This window comes from Pseudophryne corroboree, chromosome 6, assembly GCF_028390025.1.
Source record: "Pseudophryne corroboree isolate aPseCor3 chromosome 6, aPseCor3.hap2, whole genome shotgun sequence".
Classification (NCBI taxonomy): domain Eukaryota; kingdom Metazoa; phylum Chordata; class Amphibia; order Anura; family Myobatrachidae; genus Pseudophryne; species Pseudophryne corroboree.
The window spans coordinates 608,018,646-608,029,216 of NC_086449.1; the positions used below are offsets into that span (position 1 = coordinate 608,018,646).

Below are 10,571 nucleotides of genomic sequence, written 5' to 3' on the forward strand. Positions count from 1 at the left end.
TTCCCTTGATGTAGAAGCACTATATACTTCAATTGACCACAGCAAGGGGTTAGAAGCTGTTAACTACTTCATGCACACAGAAGGTATGGAAAATTTTCATTTATTTCTTGCTGATCTCATCCGGTTCATATTGAATCATAACCTTTTCACATTCAACAACAGATTTTACCTGCAAACTAGGGGCACAGCTATGGGGGCAGCGTGTGCCCCTACCTATGCCAACATCTTCCTAGGATGGTGGGAAAGGGAATTTGTATTCAGTGATTGTAATGATACCTTCACGGCCAACATCATCATGTGGGTCAGGTATATTGATGATATCCTGATGATTTGGGAAGGAGATATACAGACGCTACTGCTATTTATTGAGCACCTGAACAATAACGATCTCAATATTCGGCTAACCCACCAGATAAGCCAGGAGGAACTTCCATTCCTAGATGTTCTCATTTACAAAGATGAAAACGATATGATTTCAACGAAATTATATAGGAAAGAGACATCATCTAACACTCTGCTATACCAGACCAGTTCCCATTTCCCCCCAACTATAGATAATGTACCAAAGGGAGAATTCTTACGTTTAAGAAGGAACTGTTGCAATGATCTGGATTTTGTGGCACAAAGTAAAGACCTCTCAAACCGACTACGCGAGTGAGGGTATAGTAATACATCCATTAAGAAAGCCAGTAGGAGTGTCCAGACCATCAACAGAGAACAACTGATCTTTAACAAAAAACAGAAGCAACAAGATGTTAAGACTATTAGATTTGTTGGGGGCTTCTGTAAGGAATGGTACCAGGCTAAGCAAGCCATTCAGAAACATTGGGGGATCCTACATTTGGACCCCACTTTATCCAAAAAATTAGGACCACAAGTCTCTATGAGTTGGAGGAGATCAAGAAATGTAAAAGACAGGCTGGTCACCAGCCATTTTCAGCAATTCCAAGCAAAGTCACAGACCACAACTGGCACATATCCATGTGGCCATTGCAAAGCATGCCAGTATATTCTCAAGACTGACAATATCCAAGACCGATACGGCAACAGTATTAAATTTAGACACTTCATTAATTGCTCCACAGAAGGTGTGATTTACTGCATCAACTGCAGTTGCCATAAAAGATACATAGGGATGACAACCAGACCCCTGAAGCAAAGGATATTGGAGCATTTAGGCTCCATTCGAAACGCAACCAAAGACCTTGAGAGAATGAAGCAGATCACCTCTGTGGCACGACATTTTCTGTATCATCATGCCGGTCGATGGGATGAACTGAAAGTATGCGGTCTGGAAAAAGTGAAACTGGGCATACGTGGAGGTGACTGGACCAACACACTCCTACGCTGGATATGCCCAATCTTCATATCTGACACCACACAATTTCACCCTCTTTCATATTGCCTCCCATAATCACATTTATATCATTATATCATCGATGTCAGCACTTCTTTGCACATATTCACTGATTCCATTACACTCATTATAGTCATTTCATTCTTTTTCACTTATATAAACTACATGTTAGACCACACATCTATTTACCCTTAGACCAAAATTCTATCACTGTCACATTGAATGAGGGTATAGAACCAGGCAGGGCGTGCACAGAGTCATCCATATATTAGAGGCACCATGTAATCTTTATCATCACATGATATCACCATTATTAATTCCTCTATATTCCTATTATTCTTATCTCCCCTCACTGCTTTACACCCTCATTCCCCCTTTCGTTTGGTCATGTATTTACTCATTCATTTATTTACACTCCTCAGTATCACAGGCAATTATTATAAAAACAAAAAATTGTTCTTTTTGCATATAATCCGGACATCCTAATTACCGGCACTTTCCTGTATCATTATTTTCCTTTTTGTTCTTGGTAGTCTATCAATTATACATCCTTAATTGACAATTATGCGATTATGTTTATGATCTAGGCATTATGTAGTTCATGTCTGGTGTATCATGGAATTTATATATATATATATATATATATATATATATATACAATCATCTTATTATTATTATTATTATTATTATTATTATAGGATATCTCCAATTTACATAACAAATTCTTTCCATGAATTTGTTCTATCTCTCTTCATTATACTCACATCTCTGCTCCTTGCAAATGCAATAGTGACACAATTTTATTATGTAGATTGCTTTAAGATGTCAGTTTCATTCAATCAATTATAGTAGAATTGTCTCATATGGAGCTCATGTTTTCCTGGCGTCAGGCACAGCATCATCAATTATATGACTCTGCTGTGTCAATCTAATTGCAAGAGCCGTGATTGGTGGAACCTCCTAATATATTCTAACCCACGGCGCCACAATGCTCACGCTACCCGTGAACAAGCCTGCTGCGAAACGTACGTTGGGTACGTGATTAGGGTCACAGAGAGCACTCTCACGTGACCGGCCTCAGACCAGCGGCAGAGGAGAGGAGACCGGGCGAGACGCCCAGCCTGCATACCGCACGGACTTAAGCGGTTTAGCTGCACTTGACGGGACGGGGAGGCGCACAGTAGAATAAGTATCCCTCCCCCCTTCCCTGTCCAGATTGTCCTCACCTTTTAATGATATAGCCAACGCTTAATTGGGCTATTTATGATGCTGGTTGTGAGTAGCAAGTATATAAAAACCATTCACCGTAGGTGTTTTGTATGATCAACTGCATTTTTACCCGTGGTATTCAGCCGCAACTCTGGTTATAAAATTATCCAGGCTCCCTGGCTTTTTTAAATGTAAAAATTGAGAACATACTTATATTACACTGCAGGGCACCTGAAGTTGCAGCGCTGTGTGTTGTGTGTATTTTTCTTTAATTTGCCTGGCTTCTTAGCATCAGCCTATGCAAAGTTTATGGCAACAATTGTATCTGATGTACTGGCTGCCAGTATTTGACTGTCTACTATTGCAGCAAGTATTCTTTGTCCCTTCCCCTTTTTCTTTTGATATATACTTAAAAGGTGGTTATAATTGTATCTGGGACATTGGATGTTATATAAACACACTTAATCATTCATTTTTCTGCTATTGTAGCTAGTTTTTTTGTTTCTTCCTTTGATACAAACTAACACCACACCTGACATCTAGCATGGACAATATCTTTATTAATGTTGATGTATCAAAAAGTATTATTCAACTAATGCCTTTTTGACAGGTAGATCCAGTCTGCAATAACAGACATCTTTTCTTCAGATTTTGTGTTTGTTTGTTATACATGCCTTAAATTATAATAGGCTATTTTCCTCGTTCTGCCTCATGCTATGTACAGGAAAAACAGAGGCTTGTTGTCACTAACCCCTGTTGACCATATGATTTAACCTCCGCATACCCATGTGTTTGGGCTGCCAATCGGTGCAATGACGGTCAACTAAATATCCTTAATGGGTTAGATAAATGCATTCAATAAAACTGGCACAATAATAAACATCCCTCATTCTGTCACATAACAGCTGCACTCGCTGCTCTTTTCCATACGTTACCTACTACCATACCACACTGGATATGCCCAACCCCGTCTGATCTTGGAGGCAATACAGTGTTGGGCCTGGTCAGTACTTTAGTGGGAGACCACTTAGGAATACCAGGTGTTGTAGGTTACTGATGGTACCCAATTGGGGTTTGTGCTGATTCCACGGGAGGATGGGCATATGCTTGCCAGACACCAAATTACCACAGTAGTAATCCATCAATATGTTCGCAGACTCAGCTTTATGTGTGGCTTATAAAGTTTAGAGCCATTCATTCATTATTAGTGTATTTTCTTTTTTCTTGTAATTGTAATTAGTGTACCTAGTTTTTTATATAGACATACTATTAAAAGTTATGTTTTAACTATCTCATTGTTACATCATCACTCATACATATACCAATAATTTCAAGCTACTCTCCGGGAGTGAGTGCTCCCAACCAAGGTCACATTTTTCTAGCTTTTTCTTTCTATTTTCAAATACGTTTGGACCTTTGGGAGCACCGCTGACAATCACCATTTTGTCTACCCATAGATATCTAACTCACGGTAGAAGGTGATAAATTTTAGACTACTGTCTAACCTGTCAGCTTTTCTCGGAGAAAACATTTTATTTACTATTATTTTTTATAATCCATTTAATCCTGTGCGGTATTCCCAACCCAACCCTTTTCAGGATGCGTCAAACAACAAGGCTAACTACTTCCACTGGTGAATCCACAAACGCAGGCGGAAAAAGGAAAAAAATATAGTTTTTTTTAATGTTGAAAGTTTACATACATGACATATTAATGTTTTTTGTTATTATTAACATTCCTTATGTTATTGTTTAATGTGAAAATATAAAAAAAGTGGTGCATAATTAAAATGTCCACAAAATCACAATTATTGTGGTGATGTTATTGAACATATGTTTCTTTGTCAAGGGAAAAAAAAACCTTACACATTTATGTGGGTATGATTTTTGAAGATAATAATTGTTGCTTTAAATCATAAAAAAAAACTCAGCTTTTAATCAAAAAGCCATTGACCAAACAAAAAATAAAAAAAAACTTGCATGTAAATGTTATTGTACATGTTTGTAGGAAAACAAGTGTGTTCTTGGCAAACCTGCATTGTTATTAACTTAAAGAATTATTAGGCTACTACTAACATATATTTTAGAGTAATATATGTGTTAAATAGTTTAAAGCTCCCTTACATGTTGATATGTTTCAATGCAGCTGAATAAACTGAATTGTGGTCAGCAGCGTGAGCTGCTTCAGCTGCGTATAATGAAGCAATGATTGCAGTATACATCAAACATTCTACAACCGAGGTCAGCTTGTGCAGATTTTAAGGTTGACCTGTAGTCACTCAGAAACTGCTAACCATATATATGCGTTCAGTTGCAAAAAATGTGTATGCTCCACCTATCTAAAATCTGCATACACCCACAACACTCCCCTACTCGTAGTTTTTGCGTGTCAAGCCCTTTTGTACTCCCCCTACACGCCTAGTTTTCGTAGTGCATACGCAGTTTTTGCTATGTCTCAGAAGTGGTATTTTTTGTCTCAGATTTTACGTATTTTCACAATTTTTGCGATTTTTGCAGTTTTGCATTCCTTGTTGAATTAGCCCCAATGTCAACATCTCTAAAGGAGTGGGATGTACTAAGCATAGCATCTGCGATGCAGTACTGTACATTCCACCACTTATCGGGTGCTTACCAGCTTTATTAAAACTGGTATGTACCTAGAAATGCACAAAGGGCTGTCCATTGAGATTGAAGGACTTCTGGGTATAGGACTCAGGAACCCTTCTGTGCACATGCAGAGTGATGTTTGCCCTCGCAGGGGGTGCAGGGAGGTATTCAAATGGATAGTCGATAGTCCTCTCTTGGGTAACGACAAAGATGGTGTTACCCACCAGGACCAAGCTCCAGAATGGATCACATTCCAGAGATTGGTTCATATGGGAAATGCTGCTAAATTCCAAAAACTGCAGTTTTGGGATTTTTTTATTGCATGTTTCCTGTAGTACACCCGCCCAGAGACTGAATGTGGTTATTATCTTCAATACAGCTTCTACTGTAATTAATAAAATAAAACTAAAAAAAAAACTTAAACACTGGCATATTCTTGCCACTAATCCCAAGTAAAAAAACAAAAACAAACTTGGGAACCCCTTGTTTCGCTTATACATAGGATCCTAATTTAAAGATCTCTTTGTAAATACTGGTTGCTCTAATTTACAAAATTTCTCCAAAGCTCAGTTGGCTCACAACAAATCCAGATGTCTATCACTGCTCTTTTATAGTCACAGACAGTGCATTTCAACATCCTAATACTAATATGTCAAATTCAGATTGAATTGATACAGTAAGTTTGTTATGTACTCATTTGACCTTGTGGACCAATCTGTGTTTGCAAAATTACTTGAATGCTGAAGCAAAGATCTGAAGAACCTATCTGTGGCCAAACATTTTATGGAGAAAAAAATAATCATAAATTACCTGAAATGCTATATTATTGATTATGTGCCTCCACTCTGGAGAGATGGTGGCAGAGATTTTTCTCCAAAAAAGAATTAAGATGGATTGACACAAACTCTATCACCAGGAAGCTTAAATTACGTTTTTAATGTGGGATGCTTCATATGTTTGTCTCTAATTTTGTTGGTTCTTGTCACAGATCCGGTTCCAAGATACTCCAATCTCTAACTATTGTACATAAGTTTTTCCCTATTGGCACTCACTTCAGCCTGCATGATGTTGGTTTGACACAGAGTTAATAAAAAAACCACCATCGGGTCTGTCTACAGAAATGATTACACTCCCCAATTTATCTACCACTCACTACTATTTTTCTGTATCTGCTACCACAGACTTTGATTTAGGAGAGACACGCCAAGTAGGACCTTTGCAATTTCCTGACACAATCAGAATTAAGTCCCAGTAATACTTACCCAAATAGTAGCCTATAATAATAAATAATAGTACAGATATGTAGCATGGATCAGCCGTATCCACAGACAAAATGAATCAGATTCGAATCACAGTGACCAATCTTATTACATAATGTTTAATATCAGAAAGATACAATGTTTAAAATATACAGTATGCAACAACAAAAAGAATGCCATACAAAGATAGTCTGAAGCAAAATTTTCTAAAAAATAATAATGATAGTAGGAGCCTCAAATGCAGGAACCTGTTTTCAAGAGACACAAGAAGATGGAGCAATTCCAAATATCAATTTGCTCCCAAAGAATTGTCTAAAGTTTTGCACATAGTATATGGTATTTATACTTATTTGGGTGTCATGTTGCACCCACCCCTCCTCCCTTGCCTTGGCTATTTAATTTAAATTAGCCTTAAAAAAATGGTCTACCACTAACCTTCATTCCCATGATGAATACTATGCCTAGCTGAAGCTAATGTTTGGTGAACACAGTGATGTACTGAATATCTTATAAATACATTACAAACTGTTTATTCCTATATGAGAGACACAGTCATATAGGAATAAAAAGTTTGCAATACATTTTGGACTCTGTAATCATTAACACATACTAAACACACAAACCTACACAGACAGCTACCATCCACACTAACCAGATGCAGCACTAGCAACCCATTTCTACTGGAACTGGAGTTATTTTGTTCCAAATGTATGCTGTGACTCCATTGGTGGCTAATTTCACATGATCTGGAGAGAAAAATCCAGATATTGCTTTTAGTGATACAAAGGAGGGTCATATGTGCAATAGGAGAATGAAGATAATTGGATCATAAACATGTAAGTGGGTCTAGTAAAAAGGGTTTAGGCGGAAAATGGGTATACTTGAGGTAAGTTAAGAAGTACTTTATAAGGGGATAAGCTATGAGTGGGGTTTATTATGAGGGTCGAAATGTTTAAAGCATTAATGCTTTATTACAGTTAATTAAGATTAAGGGGTTTATGCAATTATTGGAGATAATTAAGGTGATTTTTTTATTAGACTGAATGAGGAAATTAGGGTATTAATAAATATAGAATTCAATTAGTTGATCATGTGAGGAGTAAGTAATGATTAGGATGAGAAAGATTAGGATGAGATTTTGAATAGGGTATTTACAACGAAGCTAAAACTTAGTTGCTTGATGGTCAAAAATGTTCTCTGTATTTTTCATCAGTCACAAAAATGTTCTTTGTATAGTCACCAATATTGTCTCTGTATTGTATGACAGTAACTGCAATGCTGTGTATACTTTATTGCAGTCACTGGAGGCTGTTTTTACTTTATGGTGGTCACTGGGGTGATCCATTTACAGAATGGCATCCACTGGGTTCTGGCTGTGTTGCATTACATAGTTTTCATTGTACGTGTGTGTGTGGGGGGGGGGAGAAGGGGGGGCATAATGCCAGTGGTAATTATTGATGGCCTGGAGCACCAGTGAGTCCATCTTCACTCTCCCTCATGTCAGGTGTGTTTAAGGTATTGCTTTGCATGTTATGAAATATTAGAAGCCCTTTTAGTTTTCAACCAACCAAGATTTGTTGGGTGCATCTCTAGAAAAGAGGATAAAACTTGATACCAGTTTCTATGTTTGGTGCTGCACAGTAAATTTATGGAGCATGGGGCCAAATAAATTTAGTTCTATATATTTAATAAATTGTTCTAGTATTTCTCTGTTATTCTTAGATTTCCGGTAAAATTAATGATCAGTCAGAATTCTGTATTATTTTGCCTTACTCCATGCAGACTGTTAAATACTGCAGGAAAGTATATGTTCAACATACAGATGACATATACTTTATTGCTCTCTTTTTGGTTTCCTTATCTCACGTTTCATTAAATGACAACCCATGCCTTGTGCTAAAGCTCTATGTAACCAGTAGGTCATGTCAAGACATGCAGAAATAAAGTTTGCTCCAGATTCTATGTAATAAAACACTAATGCTGTTTCTCACATCTATGGGGGGGAATTCAAGTGTTTTGCACACTGGCGGCCACTAGATGACGACCAATGGAGCAATTCAATTGTTCCTCCTTTCAGGCGCACACAGCCACTGATGCTGAAATTACTGTTATGATGTTCCATCATTTTGACAGGCTGATAAGTATTTTAAGGATAGAAATGATAATATATATTGTTTTATACTATCTTTGTTTCTTGCTTGCAGGCCTTTTGTGCATTTTGTATGAAGTTAAACAGTTAACTTTGTAGCACTGATCAAAAACATGCACCTACTATGCTGTTCTTTGAAAGTATCCACATAAAAAATGTATGTGTATTTGCATTATTTATCCTGTAATGAATAGATTTTTATAGCAATCTTCTTCATGGGGCACAGTTGTTACTCCCATGGGTGCTTAGTGACTCAGTGAACTGACAAACACAGCCTTTCCCTTACTGAAAAGGTGAGTAAGAGCCAATAAAGCATTTTACTTTCATTTTATGATAATACAACTTGATGACATTTACTAATAATACCTGGAGCAATCACATTAAAAAGCTGTAAACTTTAGGGAACTTGATTACAGCAAAATGTCAACAAACACATTGGGGGTAATTCAGAACTGATCATAGCAGCAAATTTATTAGCAGTGGGGCAAAACCATGGTGGTCATTCCGAGTTGTTCGCTCGCTAGCAGTTTTTAGCAGCCGTGCAAACACTATGCTGCCTCCCACTTTTTATTTTTGTATTTTAGCTAAGCAAAAGTGCGAACGAAAGGATCGTAGAGCGGCTACAATTTTTTTTTGTGCAGTTTCTGAGAAGCTCTAAACCTACTCAGTGCTTGCGATCACTTCAGACTGTTTAGTTCCTGTTTTGACGTCACAAACACGCCCTGCGTTCACCCAGCCACTCCTGCGTTTTTCCTGGCACGCCTGCGTTTTTCAGAACACTCCCAGAAAACAGTCAGTTGACACCCAGAAACGCCCACTTCATGTCAATCACACTGAGGCCAGCAGTGCGACTGAAAAGCTTCGCTAGACCCTGTATAAAACTACATCGTTCATTGTAATAGTACGTCACGCGTGCGCATTGCGACGCATATGCATGCACAGAAGTGCCGTTTTTTTTGCCTCATCGCTGCACAGCGAACGAACGGGGGCAGGGAGGGGGCGGGTGGGCGGGGCAAATATGATGTGTGCAGAGAGAGTTAGATTTGGGTGGGGTGTTTTCAAGCTGAAATCTAAATTGCAGTGTAAAAATAAGCAAGCCAGTATTTACCCTGCACAGAAACAATATAACCCACCAAAATCTAACTCTCTCTGCACATGTTATAACTGCCACACCTGCAGTGCACATGGGGGGTAATTCCAAGTTGATCGCAGCAGGAAATTTTTTAGCAGTTGGGCAAAACCAAGGCCCTCATTCCGAGTTGTTCGCTCGTTAGTGGTTTTCGCAACGGAGCGATTTGTCGCAAACTGCACATGCGCAATGTTCGCAGTGCGTCTGCGCCAAGTAAATTTGCCAAAAAGTTAGGTATTTTACTCACGGCTTAACGAAGAAATTTCTTCGTTCTGGTGATCGGAGTGTGATTGACAGGAAGTGGGTGTTTCTGGGCGGAAACTGGACGTTTTATGGGTGTGTGCAGAAAAACGCTGCAGTTTCTGGGAAGAACGAGGGAGTGGCTGGAGAAACGGGGGAGTGTCTGGGCGAACGCTGGGTGTGTTTGTGATGTCAAACCAGGAACGAAACTGACTGAACTGATCGCAGTGGCAGAGTAAGTCCCGAGCTACTCAGAAACTGCAAAGAAATTTCAATTCGCAATTATGCAAATCTTTCGTTCGCAATTCTGCAAAGCTAAGATTCACTCCCAGTAGGCGGCGGCTTAGCGTGTGCAAAGCTGCTAAAAGCAGCTAGCGAGCGAACAACTCGGAATGAGGGCCCATGTGCACTGCAGGGAAGGCAGATATAACATGTACAGAGAGAGATAGATTTGGGTGTGGTGAGTTCAATCTGCAATCTAAATTGCAGTGTAAAAATAAAGCAGCCAGTATTTGCCCTGCACAGAAACAAAATAACCCACCCAAATCTAACTCTCTCTGCAAATGTTATATCTGCCCCTCTCCCCCCCCCCTACAGTGCACATGGTTTTGCCCAACTGCTA

The 10,571-nt window shown here is 38.7% G+C and overlaps 1 pseudogene; it reads left to right on the top strand.

Annotated features, from left to right (window-relative positions):
* The first annotated feature begins 3,499 nt into the window (after nucleotides 1-3,499).
* Nucleotides 3,500-3,618, top strand: LOC134939073 (5S ribosomal RNA; annotated as a pseudogene).
* The last annotated feature ends 6,953 nt before the right edge of the window (nucleotides 3,619-10,571 follow it).